The 6,000-nt window shown below is 39.0% G+C and overlaps 1 protein-coding gene across 2 annotated transcripts in view; it reads right to left on the reverse strand.

Annotated features, from left to right (window-relative positions):
• The window catches only part of LOC130917831 (SERTA domain-containing protein 2-like), a 13,472-nt gene extending 7,787 nt beyond the window's left edge, over nt 1-5,685 (reverse strand). Inside the window, exon 1 of one of the 2 annotated variants that reach the window (XM_057839562.1) lies at nt 5,541-5,685. The gene's annotated coding sequence lies outside the window, so the exon portion shown is untranslated. Of the gene's footprint in view, nt 1-4,869; nt 5,494-5,540 lie in introns of those variants that run through there. The other variant, XM_057839561.1, reaches the window with a different exon arrangement.
• Between the last annotated feature and the right edge of the window lie 315 nt (nt 5,686-6,000).

Here is a 6,000-nt window from a genome sequence, read left to right on the forward strand (position 1 = left end):
TCTTGTTTTAATATCACAATATACTAGAGCTGGGAATCTTTGGGCACCTAACGATTCGATTACGATTACGATTCAGAGGCTACAATTCGATTATAAAACGATTATTGATGCACCCCCCTCCTCTTTTTTTTTTTTTTTTTTCAAATTAAATGTTTTGTACATTAGTTCCAAAATTGTTCAAAAATCCTCTCAGACTAAACCAAACTACTATTTCAGTATCAAATTAACAGATAGCAGTAAACAAATATACAAAAATAACAGTAAATAAAAAACTCCAGTCCCCATTCTGTAACAGCAGCTTTAAACTACATTCAATTAATTTAATGTTGTGAATCAACTGTTAAATTTGTTAAAATTGCTCCCGTTATTCCATAATTTCCCTTTTGTCTACTTTTGACATGTGAAAGTTTTAAAACTATTTTAAAGATAGCTTCAAGTCAATATTTTACCGATTTAGGAGTATTTTAGATAAAAAGTTAATTAGGTTTGCTTGGAAGGTTCGCTACAACAGCCTTGCAGGGAAGTGTACTGCTTTAAGATGGCGGCCGTTTACTAACGGTGCTGCTCACGCTACCGAAACAATGGTGCATCTAGTCCTATATAAATGATATCTACCATTACATTATGTGGATGACGTACTTTGTAGCAGCTTTTCGGCAGCAGTCAGGTATGTTGTTGTGTTTTTTTATCTCGTGGCATGAGTTGAGCTAGAGCCGTGAGTTGAGCATTGGCATTACCCGAGGGGCCGGGTAATGAGAAGCATGATGTTTAGCTACTCTCGCTGCGTTCTTCCTCGTTGCGCCCCGAAGACCGCGCGGCGCGCTGAGTGTGTTGTACTTCCGCTTTACTTGGCATATTTCAATAATCGGAATTTGGATGTTTGTGAATCGTTCTCGAATCTTCCACGGCCGAATCGCGAATAATCTAAGAATCGGAAATTTTGCACACCTCTACAATATACTGTACAGTATATCGCGATGCAAACCCACAAAAGTCGCAATGCAAGTTATTTTTCCAATATCATTCAGCCCTACTGCAGAGGGTGATCAAAACAGCACAAAGATTTATTGGCTTGACTGCCCCCTTCCTCTATTCTCCACCATCTACAACTCTTGGTGCCTATAAGAAGGGCGTGGAGCATCATAAAAGACTATACATACCCCAGCTTCCACCTCTTCACGCTGTTGCCCTTTGCTAGGCGTTACATGGCCATACAAGCCAAAACAAAGACAGTTTCTTTCCAAGCGCTGTTTCCATATTCAACTCAAGTTTGCACTGAAATGTGACTGCCATTGCACTACCAACGCCACAACATTGTCACATGCACCTCACTATGTAATAATATGTTCTCGGACATCTGTCTCAATCTGGGTACTACAGAATCAATATTTGTACTGTTGCATTACAGCGCTTTTGCACTGTTACATCAGTATCGCATCAAGTCAGCCATCTGCCTCCTAGTCTGAGCACTGTAAATTGTCATATATGCACCATTATATTTCCACTACATCACCACTCTCTGCTCATCACTTTATTCCTGATCTGTGTAGAATGTAATCTGTGTTTTTGTATTAGCCTTGTTTTATTTTTGCATTTGCTTTTGTTTTATGTGGCTCACGTTATAGCGAAGCTTTAAGTCTCGTTGTACTCTGTATAATGACAATAATGGCTTCCTATTCTATTTGGGGGAATTTCCAGGTCACTTCCTGATGGTTTTGAGGCATTTTTGGGTCACTTCCTTGTTAAGCCATTGGCTGATCCATTTTGACTGTGAGGGGACGACGAAGGGGGACATTGAGCCAAATGCAGTTGTGCATGCACTCGGTCACACAAATCACAAATTTCTGGTTTTACACCACCAATGTCAAAATAAAAGCATGTGACCACGAACTAAGAGCATGACAATATCTCGATACAGCGATATATCGTGATATTTTGCAACCCGATCGGTTATTGATATGCTACCACCAAGTATCGATACTTTGTCATATTGGCTATACAATGGAGTATGGATACTGTAAACCCCAACCTTTTTTGCACCACGGACCGTTGATATTTGTTTTGTTTTTGTTTTTTTTCACGAACTGGTTTTCTGTCAAATTTTTCACCCTTATAAAATTTTGCTCCCAAAGCTTTTGTGGCGGTGAAAAAAGCCCTCTTTTATATTCAGTTGGACTCTCAATGTTATCCAACGGTGTTAACAAACTATTTACATCATAAACATACATGTGCAACACGAAAATGGCGTAAATTAATGATTAACGACACTGTGAAGTCGTTAAGTGTGAGAGCTGCGTGCAGTTGTTGTGTGCAGCTAACATCGCAAACGCAAGTTAATGTACCTGTTTGTAGTGTGTACTTTGGAATCACTGCATTCGCGGTCATTTTTAACGTTACGTGCATGCCAAATTTGTCAGAACACCGGCAATGTGCGGCAGAAAAATACAGCAAATATAAAATAACACGACGGGGCTAAAAACAAAATGTTAAGTGCAGGGAAAATACAACTCACCCGCTGAATCAGTGGGAGGCCTGACCTTGTTTCGTTTGTTTCAGTGCTCTCCTAGCGATGTCAGGATATTCCGAATTGACCTTAATCCAGAACCTCGGTAGAGTTGTTGTGTCAAATGCACGTTTAAGGTCGCCGTGATTTGCGATCTCTACAAGCTGATATTCCTGTTGCACAGACATGCTGGAATCACTCGGTTTATTGACATTAGGGGTGTGCCATCTTAGGCACCCCACGATTCGATATGATATTCAGGTCGCTACGATCCGATTATTAAACGAGGATCGCTGTTATCACGATACTCGATGCATCGTACATTACTACTTAATACAGTAGCCCAAAAAATTTATGTCCATTATTTATTTAAAATATCCTAATGATTCAACAGGAACGATATAAACATGCCCATACAACAAAAAGCTGCCCTGAAGCTGCTTTTTTATTTATTTTTTCACAAGAACGTGCAAAAACATTACCCATTTTAAAGGGAGTACTTATTTCTCTCAACAATACAATAACATTTACACAGGTGGAATGAGTTCCACATTTTCCGGAAACAAAGTGTCTTTAGAAATAAGACTTTTAATCTATATACTTTGTTTTAACAGAATTATGTACTATTTCGCATGTTTGTAGTGTTACTGCTGTACTATATCGTGGTTTTACACGTTCTGCATATGAAATACACGTTAGGGAATTAGCTAGTTAGCTTAGCGCTCGACGCTAACTATTAACATATAAAAAAAAAACAACAACAATAAAGGCTAAACCAGAGGTCACGGAACCGCGGACCTCGGTCCATTGTCCCACTCCAAGCTCAACTGCTGACTGACACCTACGGCACTGATTTTTTAATTTTTTTAATATTTAAAACTTTTAAAAAATTAAGGGTGCCATTCATCATGATCTCCAAGAGATATCAGTGGTTGTAGTTTCTTTCCCCTATATGTCCAGGTACACAATTTACAGTAGATTTATATTTTACAGCAATGTTGCACAGAAAAGGCGTCACTGCTTAATAAATGACTAAAACAGTATTTTTTCCATTTTGAATTTTTTTTTTCTCGTTTCAATAGTTGTATCGTAGGGTATCATGTATCAAATTTCTGACCAATATATCGACAATCGCTGTATCCTGATATCGTGAGGTAATGGTTATCGTTAGCCTTGTATCGCGAATCGTATCGTATCGTGAGGTGCCCTAAGGCAGGGGTTTTCAACCCAGTCCTCAAGGCACACTGTGGGTCCTGGTTTTTGTTCCAGCCGATCCAGCAGAGACAGTTGAACCAATGAGGCTTCTGCTAAAACAAGCCACACCTGACTGCAATCAACTGATTGCACTTGTAAAACACCAGATTGGGGAAAAAGTGTTGTCATCTTGTTTGGTAAGAATGAAATCCTGCACCCACAGTGTGCCTTAGTGGAATAGGTTGGGAACCCCTGCCCTAAGGTTCCCACTCCTAAAGTATGAATGAGCTACAAGGTGCCTGTCTGACGGCACAACCCAGCGGGCCATACGTTTGATAACCCTGGTTTAGAGACATTGTGAAACCTACAATTGTCCAAATCTTCTTCTTTATGCCTTTTAACAGTGAATACTCTGACACTAAAAGTTTTTTTTTTTTTATTCTTTCACTGCCGTTGAGCTTGACAACCGTCCAGTGATGCTCATCAAATTTAATGGCACTGAAACATGAATATTCACGTGTCTTTTCAAGGATCGTATCACTTAAAATGCTTTGAGATAAGCCTGTTGATGATGAATGCGTTAACGTTCTCATATTCGGAATACCGAAGAATGCCGGAGAAAACCGAAGTCACTTTCAAAATGGCCACTCAAAACATCAAACGGTTTTGGGTTAAGGGAAAAAAACGGACATCAAATGATGCATTTCACCACTCTTTCATATACCTCGGCGCGGTATGAGTCGGTTTGCGCTGCTCAAAACAAACAAATATCATATTTAACAGACATTTTCTCCTGACGCTAATGCTAGCGGCGGCTAGCTGTAGCACCTGCCCCGCCAAAAACATTCGAATTACGTTACTTTTTCAGCATAGTTGTGGATTTATTCGTACATCAGTATTGAGTTATGACTCCAATAAAACTGGCAAATGGTAAAAAAAAAAAAAATAATAACTGAATTTAAATACGAGATTGCGACTGGGGAAAAAACTTTAAAAATAAGGCACGTTACGATTCAATTACGTCACGCGCTTGTGGATAGTGTGTAAACACTTAAAAGCCAACAAAAAAGGTAAATTATCTTCACTTACAATCACCCAACCTGTCAATAGATAAGTTTGAAGGCAAGACATTTTGAAGAAAAAACGAAAACTTTAAAAGAGCATAAACCGACCTGTTGCTTCTCCTCTTGTGGGTCTCCGACTTTTGAGCCAACGTCAAAAGGTGTTCAGTAAAATGTAATTTTCCTCTCGTCTTGACGCCAAATGAAAATGAAGTCAGAATAAATATTACAGTAACAACACGGTAACGTTTAAAGTTTAAATCCTGCCACCATTTTCTTGCTTCCTTCTTCTCCCGCCTGTGATTTGAGCCCAACTACCAAAAAAACGCATGAGGGTTGAACTTTAGCGAAGTGCATCATGGGCAATGAAGTTTAACCGCCACTGGCTTAAAGAGGACGTTTTAAAGGCATAGAAAAATCAATTCAAACGTTTAAAGTGGGCGAAATTGAAATAATCACCAAAAATTGAATATTATTGGGGCAATTAGTAACTTTTTTTAATCGGTATATCTGATTTATTAATGTATTTTAATGCCTTTCGAGCCGCCGTAATTCCAACACGATGACATCATCGACGAGACTAAAGACTCGCATCCGCTTCACTGATGCAAAATAGAATTGTAACCTAATTTAACATCTCTACTTTTTTCGCGTTACAATAACACACTGCTAATCACGACGAATACGTTTTGTAAAACTTTCAACGCGCTGGGCCAAGAGAACATCCTCGTCTGTAGAAATTGACAGGAAACCTTTCAGGTTCTAAAGTAACGACGGTTTACCTTAGATGACGGTCGCAATTGGTCCGAAGTTTTGCAGTTGCCTTAAAATCGCGTAAGAAGTGGATTATTTTGGAATTTAAAATCCAGTCGTTCGTCTTCTTTGCCACATGAAACTTAGTCAGCCAATCAGTGAGTCAACTCACTGCCGGATGTTGACCATCAAAGTCTTCAAAACAATGTTAAACCCTTTGATGGTCAAAAACCTCATCAGCTGTTTGTTTGAAGAACATCTAGTTACCAACTGCAGACCTACCTATTTCACAAGACGTATATTTTTTGGTCATAATAGAATTGTAGCGTCTTTATTAAACTCTCACAAAGTTTTATTTTGAAGGTAAAACTATTTATTACCGCTACTTCCTCTGTGGTTTTCCTGGACGTGCTTTTGTAACTTGGCGGGAGTTACGCAATATGTCCGCCATTTAAATAAAGTTACAATAGCACCACCCGACATGCTCAC

Source organism: Corythoichthys intestinalis, chromosome 6 (genome assembly GCF_030265065.1).
Source record: "Corythoichthys intestinalis isolate RoL2023-P3 chromosome 6, ASM3026506v1, whole genome shotgun sequence".
Taxonomy (NCBI): domain Eukaryota; kingdom Metazoa; phylum Chordata; class Actinopteri; order Syngnathiformes; family Syngnathidae; genus Corythoichthys; species Corythoichthys intestinalis.